The sequence below is a fragment of the Podarcis filfolensis genome, assembly GCF_964270895.1.
Source record: "Podarcis filfolensis genome assembly, chromosome: 2".
NCBI classification, from domain to species: Eukaryota; Metazoa; Chordata; class Lepidosauria; order Squamata; family Lacertidae; genus Podarcis; species Podarcis filfolensis.
The window spans coordinates 17001910-17012591 of NC_139605.1; the positions used below are offsets into that span (position 1 = coordinate 17001910).

The 10682-nt window shown below is 46.3% G+C and overlaps 1 long non-coding RNA gene across 1 annotated transcript; it reads left to right on the forward strand.

The window, feature by feature from the left end:
* Positions 1-1127: 1127 nt before the first annotated feature.
* Positions 1128-7308, forward strand: LOC310757452. Its single transcript, XR_014545221.1, has 3 exons — positions 1128-1459; positions 2124-2231; positions 6055-7308. It is a non-coding gene; the product is annotated as an uncharacterized lncRNA (long non-coding RNA).
* The last annotated feature ends 3374 nt before the right edge of the window (positions 7309-10682 follow it).

Here is a 10682-nt window from a genome sequence, read left to right on the forward strand (position 1 = left end):
ACAGACCTCTGTACTCAGCTGCATTTCCTTTCCCTCTCTGGGCCCCTCCAGCTTCCGGAAGACACAGGCAAGAACACGACAGGGCAAAACAAACAATGCAGATCCTCCATTCTGCATAACACTCGTGAATCGTATATGGCAGTGTTCAAATAGAATCCCATACACAAATCACATAAGCCCAATCAGCATCTGGAAGTATTAATGTAACCGTACTATATTAGTCTGTTTCTCCAAGTCTTTGCACTCAGATTCCAAAATAAAAGGGCCTCAGTCAACTGACTAACCAGCCAAACTTCCTGTGTTGTTGTTGTTGTGGTTTAGTTGTTTAGTCATGTCCGACCCTTCGTGACCCCTGGACCAGAGCATGCCAGGCACTCCTGTCTTCTACTGCCTCCCAGTTTGGTCAAACTCATGCTGGTAGCTTTGACAACACTGTCCAACCATCTCGTCCTCTGTCGTCCCCTTCTCCTTTTGCCCTCCATCTTTCCCAACATCAGGGTCTTTTCCAGGGAGTCTTCTCTTCTCATGAGGTGTCCAAAGTATTGGCGCCTCAGCTTCACGATCTGTCCTTCCAGTGAGCACTCAGGGCTGATTTCCAGAGCCAACCTTCCACTTCTCCCCAATTAAAAGCATCAGCTCATATTGGAAGCGGTTTGGCTCCAAGAAATATGGAGGTGGCCAGAATATCTGTTCATGGGATTGCCAGGAATGAGAGTCTGTCTTGCAAGTCTGTTGTCTCTCCATGTCCCACATCTTTGAGTAAAGTTGAAGATACGTGCAATATCCAAGGACCACTTATTTATGACTCATGGAGAACAGAAACACATGGCTGTGCACATCATTCATTCCACTATGAGCAGCAGTGAGATACAAAAGAAAGCTGCTAACATAACGATTCGGGAATATGGGCTGGCCAGAAGTCACCCACTGTGTTTCATCTGTAGGCTGGTTGAGAGTTGCCTGCTCGGCACATTGTACTATTGCAATTGAAACCTGGAGTAGAACAGAAAAACCCTCGTAAGATAGCATCAAGCATCCGCCACTGTCCGCGACATTCTGATTCCTCAGTCCATTTGGATTTGCCCTAACAATCAGCACTTTATGCCTGAAAATGCCCAAGACAACCATCGCCTTCACTCTCTGCTGCCCATCCGAGTGACCCAAGCATATTGCCAGAGGCTCCTTGGACCTTTCAAGGCCACCAGGATGAGGCAAGAAGCCAAGAGGGTTCCTCCCAGCTGTATATAACGGATATCTTGAACCCGGCTCCTCAGACTGAACAGCGTGTTCCTGCCTGTCCTGAAAACCTGCGGTTTCTCAGCTGCTAGCCTTTGAAAGCTATCTCACCATAAAAACGGCATTCCAATGGAGCAGAGCTTGTTTCTTGGTAATCAAAGGCCACGTCTGCTTCAGGTCTGGCTACTTACATTCTGTGTTCTGCTTTGCCTCAGGACTGGAGGTAAGTATTGCCTCCATCCCCCATCCCAGAAGATTTAAAAGAAGAATAAGCCACTGTTTTAGATAGGTTGAATCTATTAGTAGCAGGAGAGATATACTTTGGGGTGGTAGGGAGGAAATGCCTTCTGCCAAGAGTTTGCAAATCCTTGCGATGGGGTGAGCTTAGAGCTCATTTCAGGACAGAGTTAAGCTTCCATTGAGTGAGGAAGCTGCTTTTCTTCTGGGAGCGCCAGCTTTGGGGAAAAGTTGATTCTGTTGTCTGGGTGGAATGTGTTGATAGACTAAGGGCCCAGGAGCATGCTATGAATCTGCATAGAGTTTCCCCATCTGCAGAGGTGTAAATTTAGTCAGACTTTCTGAGGGGGAAAGAATCCTACCTCTCCAGGATCTATTCTGACAGCTATGTGTGCCCACAGGATTTTATGAGTTGGGACATTGAATGAATTGGTCCCTCCACAATTGAAAAAAAAATGGTTTCGCTTGGTATTATGCTTTTCAGTATATACAGGAAAGAAAATAAATATAAATGAGGGAAGTGGTAGGATTCCCAGGACTTCAGTCACCTTGCCTACCTCCTAATGAAGCCCCAGATTTGGTGACCAATGTGTGAAGGTGATGCTTTCAGGGAGAAACAATAGAACAAATTTTTGTGCCTCCTACAACAGATGCTGTGAAATGCAGACTATGCAGGTCATTTCGTTCTGGCATGCCATGTGTACCAAATGATGTCACATGTCACGGGTCATTCTGTGTAATGGCAGAAAGAGTTAAAGGTAAGGCATCTTTTCTATGTTCCTCTTTTTCTATGCTGCAATGAGCACTTGTCTCTTCTATGCTCTGGTAACCTCTTCATTTCTCTTTTTTTTTTTTTATAAAATTTTTATTGGTTTTTCAACATATAATATAAAACAATACAAAAGACAAACACAAACAAACAAACATATAAACATGTATAATTTCATAAATTTTTTCATGTACCGAATTTCAGCGACTTCCCCATGCCTCCCTTTTCTGCATCCCTGTTTTGAACTTTTTTTCAGCAACCCCTGGTCCCAATTACTTATTAGTTCCTTTCTGTAACCTCTTTCTTTCCTATCCAATCATTTATCGCTGCAAATCTGTTATGCTTTACCCATGACATTTTAACACTCAATAATTTTACAAGAATTTTTAAGATAAAGTTTAAATTTCTTCCAATCTTCTTCCGCCGTCTCTTTCCCTTGGTCACGGATTCCCTCTTCATTTCTCTGATGAAAATGGGAATATCCCATTCCACAATGGCAATTTTATTATTTATACCCCACACAGCTTACTGGGTTGCCCCAGCCACTCTGGGCAGCTTCTGACATGCATAAAAACATAATAAAACATTAAACATTTTTTTAAAAAACTTCCCTATACAGGATTGCCTTTAGACGGCTCGGGAGTCCTCCTTACCCTCCAACATTTATCTGATGAAAATAGGGACATCCTAAGAAAAAGCGGGACATTCCAGAATCAAATCAGAAACCAGCTTCTCAAAGTCAGGGACGTCCCTGCAAAATAGGGATACTTGGAGGGTCTGCTAGGTTAGATTACTGCAGTGCATTATACATGGTGCTGCCTTTGAAGACAGTTAGGAAAATGCAGCTGGTCCAGAATTTAGAATAGTTTAGGATAGTTGGCAAGGAAATATTTCTTAAGTGTTATCCTTCCTTCACTCCCACTAGTGAGTGATGTAGCAGAGCAAATCCCCTTCTGTACTCATGGAAGCTAGTTAATAGATTTCTTTGAATCTCCACAAAATGACTAATCCACTCTGGCTTGCCCAGATGGATTATTTCTGGTGTCCCCTTTTCTTCCTCCTAAAATATAATAAAGACTCAGAAGTCTGTCTTTAAAAGTATAACAATAAGTTTACTCACAAGTTGTTCACAGTACACATCCTGGAAGGCAGGCTTTAAGCTTCAGGTTACAAACATACAATGTGGCTTACATCCTTTGTGAGGATGGGCCCAAGTGCTGCTAGCTGAGAGCCAGCAGCCAACAAAATGGAGGGGACTGAGTTGAACAGAGCTGAGACAAAATGGCTGTGTGACTCTGCTTTTATAGAGTGTCAGGGAAGAGTTAGAAGTTTTCAGTTTATCAGAGGGAGAAAGCATTCCCCAAGGGGGGAAGGAGAGCAGTGAATCTAATAGAAGGGAGCAAGAGGAACAACAGGGAGGGACCGGCTGTTCACAGGAAAGGCAAGGGTTAAGTTCTAGCTCAGATTCGGAGGAGGGGAGATACAGGCCAGCTCTAGCCAGGAGGTTAGAAAAAAGAGCGGGAAAACGAAGGGAAAGGCGCCTTCGCCATTTTGAGGGTGGCTGGTCATGGAGAAGCAGAGCTCAGAAGGTATCTGAAAGAAGTGACTCTGAGGAATAATAGTTAAGAACTGTTTATAAGATTATTTTGTTAATACACAATAAAAAGTTATAAAAGAACAAGAAGCGTTTGTGTGGTGATCTGAAGAGGACAACGACCAGTCCTGACATAGAGTCACACTCATTTGCTGAGTCACTTATGAGGGAACAGGAAGCGACACACATCCCACATTCAGCTGTCAAACTACTCACCGGGGCAAGACAGTTTGAGCATATAACACCAATCCTGGCCTAATTACACCAACAGCCAATCAGTTTTTGGACCCAATTCGAAGCGCTGGTTTTAACCTATAAAACCATACATGGCTCAGACCTCAAGGATGGCCACTCCCCATATGTATTGACCTCCTGGACCCTGCAGTCATCATCTGAGGCCCTTCTCTATGTGCTTTCTATGCAGGAAGTAATACAAAAATGATCCTTTTCTGCAGTGGCTTCCCATTTGTGGAATGCTCTCGCCAGAGAGGCTCTCCTGGCACCATCATTATATAACTTTAGATGCCAAGCAAAAACATTCCACTCCTCCCGGACCTTTGGCTAATTAAACAATCTATGGCCTTTAATAATGTGGGGGGGGGAGGTTCTTTGTTTTCATTTGTTATTATGGTATGTATGTTTGTGTTTTTATATTGTAAGGCACCCAGTGATCTTTGGACGAAAGTTGGTATAGAGAGTTAATAAAGAATAAGAATAACCTTGAGCAGATCAGGATGAATGCTTAATAAATGGAAGAGCCCAAAGTTTTGCTAGTGCATAATAAAATTACTGTGCATAATAAATTTACTACAGCAGTTATGATTTTCTGGTCAGGCTCTGAATTCTCTTGGTAATGTAAGGAGTAACATCTTCCTAAAAATCACTGCAACCCCGCCTCCCCACCCACAAGGCCTGGGTTGCTGTGCATTAGAGTAACCTGGTGGACAAGCAGCGGCAAAGACAGGCCCATCTGCTTCATCCAACCAAGTCTCTGTTACGCATGCCAGGTTAAGCCCTCCATCCAGTCATGGATGGCAGTGGTCTTACGAATCATTGACCTGGCATTGCACAGCAACACTTTCAGGTCATGTGGGTTTCCCTTGCTGATTACTGTATCCTTCCGGTCAGGACCAGACCTGGAGGCAGGGATAGTCCTCAAACAACGACTAAACCTGCCTCCTCGGTAATGACATGGTCTGGTCTTAGCATAACTCCTCCTCCTGCCCATGATCACTGAGATCGGTTGTCCCAGTGCACCCCCCCCCGCCCCGTGGAACCTGCCCCAGCCATTTTGTTGGCTGGGACCCACTCCCAGGCAGCCCTGACCCCTCCCATTAAGAACAAAATAAAATTAATTAAAAAACACACACACAAAACCCAATACAAACCAAAAACAGGGATAAACATCTATCCCACCCCCCACACCAAAAATAATTTTAAAAGGTAAAAACAGAATTGTTTTTTTAAAAAAATAAAACATATTTAAAAGAACTCTGTGCTGTTCTGAGTTCTCGAGGGCAACAGCAGCAGCAGCGGCAACAGTCCCTATGAGGCCTGTCAGGCCCCGCCTAGGCCAGGTGGTGAGTGGCAGGGACAGAACCTGCAGGCACTCACAGCAGGGGAGTCCTCTGAAAAACACCAGACATTTCCAAGGAAAATGGAGTATTAGAAAGCTTTTATTGTGCAGGTGGGGAGATTCATGGACATATCAATGCAAGACAGACTGTGCAACAGTCTTCCAGCAGTACTGGAAGAGCTGCTTCATTAGAGTCTTGAATGCCAGCTATATTCTTATATTAAACCACATTACATAGAGGGATCTTGCTTAAGAAGATGAAATGTTGGAGAGGGGCAGGAAAGTAAGGTTTCTGCTTCAAGGAACTAACTGGCATGTCACTTGGAAAGTAGCGTATTTTTCAGTCTGAAGGAAAGGTATTTCGGATTCATCCTTGAAAACAGTGGTGGAGTTTCTGAGATTTGAGGGTTTATTTTATTTAGACATGTATTTTGCACATGTTTTAACGTTATTTTATTTTAATGTTGACACTTTAGTAGTTTTAGCATGGGAAAAAATTCAGTTTTAGGTATGCATTTGTCAATGGAGCTTAAAATGGAGTTTATTTCAATGTGCTGTGAGCTTTGTCTGTTCTTTTGGTATGAACTATGGACTCGACTCACTAGTTAGTATCAACATAAGGACTTCTCTTTCTCTCGTCAGATCCAACAAACAAGTTGCAGATCCAATTTTGTGGCGAAGGTCATTATGAAAAATTCTGCGGACTAGAAGAAGAGAAAGTTAAAATACAATGCTGTGATACTGACATGTGTTTTGACTGATTTTACTGTTCTATTCTTCTATTGTTTTAACCCATCCAGAAACCTCATGGTAAAGGGTGGGCAGCCAATCTTTCTCCTTCTCTTTCACTTTCTCCTTTGAAAGACATAATATTAGAACATTTCATACCCTTTGCTTTTGACGGATGTCTGGTCTTCCTCCTGCCATTGCAATTCAAATGACAGAGCAAACACAGAAAAGCAACAAACCCCAATTGTCACAACTTTGGTGGTTTAGGCATTGGGTAGCCTTAGCCTTGGTTGGAGGGGGGGTTGTCCCCTGGCCTTCCACTCAAGAAATAGGGTATGCTGTTAAAGGGGTCCATGATGGAGTTGCGTCTGTCCATTTGCCCAGATGGGGGGAAGGGCTTGGGCCTCAGCGTTCCTAGGGGTGGGGATCCCTGCAGGGATCCCCCTATTTGATGTAAGTCATGGGACTCCCCACTGCCAGGTTGACCCTGATGTCATTTCCGGTAGCCAGACCGGAAATAAATGCTTATCCAATGCCTATAGCCAAACCACTTCATCTGTAGTCAATACAGTTGTGGCCTGATTTGATCTCATTCCACTGTGTGGCCTCCTTTATTGGTAGCTCACTTGAGCGGAGGAAGGGTGCACACCCTGGGCCTGTAGACTCTGGGAAGCTTCCAAGAGAATATAAAAATATATAAAACCATCCGGCATTGAAAACTTATCGATACAGGACTGCCTTCAAATGTCTCAAGGTCAGTCCTTAATTGCCTTGTTAGAGCATCCCAACCGATACTCACAGTCAGGATGGTCAGGGGGGAGGCTGGAGCCACTTCCATCCAGACTCTCCTAGGTCATGCCCATCAGATTCTCAATTCATCTCTTCCTGGAGCTCATGGAACCCTGTTCTTCCCAACCCCTCCTTGGTTGGAGAGCTCAAATGTTCTCTTTTCTCTTTCTTGAACATTGCAATGTAACTGGAATGTAGCAAAGCTTTTAAGTAGTTTGGACTGGTGGGAGTTTTAGGTGGCCAATCAAGATAGAGATCAATAATAATAGTTAAAATTACTGCTAGTTTTGCATGCAGAAATAACGTGAGAATAATAGCTTGTAATAATTGTTTTACCTTACATATCAATGCTTTCTTTCATTAAAGTTTAAAAGTGAAGTTGTAGTCTGTATTTTATTTTGGTTCCTGTGTAATTATTGTACCTTGACCACACAAGAAATTGCTATGCAGTGGTACCTTGGTTCTCAAAATCTACCGTTTTGAAAGTCCGTTCCAAAACCAAAGCATTCCAAAACCAAGGTGTGCTTTTCCATAGAAAGCAATGCAAAAGGGACCTCCAAGATGTTATTGTTTGCAGACCATAAGGTCATCTGCGGCGCATACCAGGAGAGGCAGTCCCATAGGTACGAGTGTCCCAGGTCATATAGGGCTTTAAAGGTTAGAACCAGCACCTTAAACTTAACCCTGTACTCCACTGGGAGACAGTGCAGCTGATATAGCACTGGTTGGATGTAGTCCCATGGTGAAGACCCTATAAGCAGTCTTGCCGCAGCATTCTGCACCTGCTGGAGTTTCTGGGTCACCTTCATGGGAAGCCCTGCATTGAGTCAGTTACAGTAATCAATCCTGGTGGTGACCATTGCATGGATCATAGTGGCTAGATCAGGGTGAGAAAGATAAGGAACCAACTGCTTGACACAGCGGAGATGGAAAAATGCTGCCTTTGCTGTAGCTGTAACCTGCGCCTCCATAGAGAGGGAGGCGTCGAGGGTTGCACCCAGAGTCTTGACAGAAGGTGCTGGCACTAATTGCTCCCCTGCAAGGGATAGGAGTTTACCCCCCAACCCCATGTCGTCTCAACCCAACCAGAAGACTTCTGTCTTTAAAGGATTTAGCTTCAACCGGCTCCCATGCAACCATCCAGCCACAGTTTCCAAACATCTGGTCAGTGTATCTGGGGCTGAATCAGGATGGCCATCCATCAACAGATAAAGTTGGTGTCATCAGCATATTGATGCCCGAAGCTCCGAACAAGCTAGGCAAGAGGGTGCATAAAGATGTTAAAGAGCATTGGGGAGAGGATTGCGCCCTGTGGCACTCCACACGCCAAGGGGTACCACGACGACAACTCCTCCCCTAGCACCACCCTCTGTCCCTGACCTGAAAGGAAATAGTGCAGCCATTGTAAGACTGTGCCTTGAATCCCCACGTCTGCAAGGCGATGGTCCAATAGTTCATGGTCAACCATGTCGAAGGCTGCTGACAGATCTAGAAGAAACAGCAGCCCAGACCCACCTCAGTCCAGCTGCCTACAGAGATCATCTGTTAGGGCGACCAGGGCCACCTCGGTCCCATGTCCAGGGTGAAAGCCAGACTGGAATGGATCCAAGGCCAATGTTTTGTGGAGTTTGGAACTGACAGGGTTAAAACTCCGTGGTGTCCTGTATCTGGGAGGAGCTTGACGCAGAGAAGTGCGTCACAGTGTGTGTCTGCATTCAGACTTGCTTTCGATTCTGACTGAGACATAGCTCAGCTCAGAGAGGCTGCGTGTGTGCTTTTGGAAAAAGCACAGAGAAATGTCGGAGGTTTCTGACGGATTTATTGCTTTGTAAATAAACGCTTCTAGAGATAAGAACCGAACTGTCTCTGGACTTGATTTATCCCTCATCTCACACAGACGCAGGACCGCTGCTACTCTGCTCTCCTGCCAGGTCAGCTCCCAAGCAGAGCCACGCAGGGAAGCCTGACTGGAAGCAGGATTTATTTACGCAAAGGTTATGGGAGTTACATGTTTCCTGACAAGTGTGAGAAGGGAGGAAGACGTTGCTGTGATCTCCTGCCAGGAAGGGCAGTGGGAGATGCTGGAGAACGGAGCCAAAAGCCAAGAGACACGGCTGCTTCAAAGGTCCAGCTTGCTGGCAAACTTGTGAGTACGCTGAAGCCCCGGGGGGAGGAAGATGGCTGCTGCACAGGCACAGCAGAGCCAAGACAGCTACCCCAGTGAGAGGCTGAATGGGGCCAACTGGGAGGCCTGGTCAAGAAGAGCAAGGGGGTGGTTTGTGGCCACAGGGCTCTGGAGTCCAGTTCAGAGGGAGCCGGCCCCACCCATGCAAGCTACTGCTCTGCTGAGTGAGAGAGAGCAGAGAGAGCTCTGCATGTTGAAAGCAAGTGTGGACGCTTTGCTGTTGCCCCACCTGGAGGGCGTTAAATCGGCTCAGGCCGCCTGGCAGGTGCTGAGGAGTCTGTGTGAAAGCTCAGCAGGAGCCAAGGGCTGGGAGGAAGCCGAGGGCCAAGGGAGCAAGCCTCAGGCCGAAGTGAGAGCCAGACCAGAGGGGGCTGGAAGCCCAGAAGGGGCTGAGGGATGCCCAGGGAGCCCAGTGGGGGCTGGGACTGTGTTGGGGAGCTGTTGCAATGCTTCGACACGTCTGTGTGATGGACTGTGTGCTGGAGAGAGGCTGAGAGCTGTGAAAGAGGGCACAGGCTGCACCCCAAGAAGGAGTGGGGGGGCACGCCAGGCAGGCCATTCCAAGAGCTCTGAGAAAGCCAAAGGCTTCGAAAGTTGTTTGTGCTTTGAGACGACGTCCAACAGCGCTGGGAAGCATCCGCTAGAGGCCCAGGCTGCCAAGGACACCGGCTGGTGTGGAATGTCAACAAAGCAGGCCAGTTCCCAGGACAGACGTGGGAAAGCAGCAGGCCAGGAGAAAAACAAGGCGTCTTATCACCTCACAGCTGCGATGGTGTCTCTAAGAAAAGGCAAAAGCCTCAGTCGGGGGGAGGCTGTGGCCATGGCAACCGATGGGAGTGCGAGTAACGCCATGGCATCTTTGGAAAGCAGCCAGAGACACTCTTTATCTCTTATTATCGATTCGGGAGCGTCACATTGCCTAGTGACCTCTCGTGGGCTCCTGCGGAACTGCAAGGCAGTTGAAACTGAACGTTATGTCACCTTAGCAGATGGGTCTCAAAGACCACTGACTGAATCTGGGTTTCTTTATTGTTCTTTTATAGATCATTGGGTGCAAGCTTATGTGGTCCCCGAGCTTGCCCACTCTCTTTTAAGTGTGCCAGCTCTCATGTCTGCTGGGTTCGATGTTCTGTTCTCTAACAATTTGTGTTCCTTCTACAGGGATGGGAAGAAGATCTACAGTGTCGAGAGAAAAGACAGGCTCTTTCTGGTGGAGATGCCCATTGAAAATGGGACTGGTGGGAAAATGGGGCTGGTGGAAAATGGGGCTAGTGGAGAGTCCATTAAAGACGCCCAAGTGCAGTGTGCTAATGTCCCACCACACCATGATTGTATACACTTATGGCACAGGAGATTTGGGCACGTTGGGTGGTCATATGTGAGGAAAGCCACGGGCAACACAATTGGATGTAGGTTCAAGGCATGTGACAAATACCTAGATTGTCAAGCCTGTAAGCAATCGAAGGTCACAACATGCACATACCCCACGTCAGAGAGGAGAACCAGCAAACCCTTTGAACTTGTGCATGCAGATTTGTCAGGCCCCATGCCGACACCTTCTTTGGCG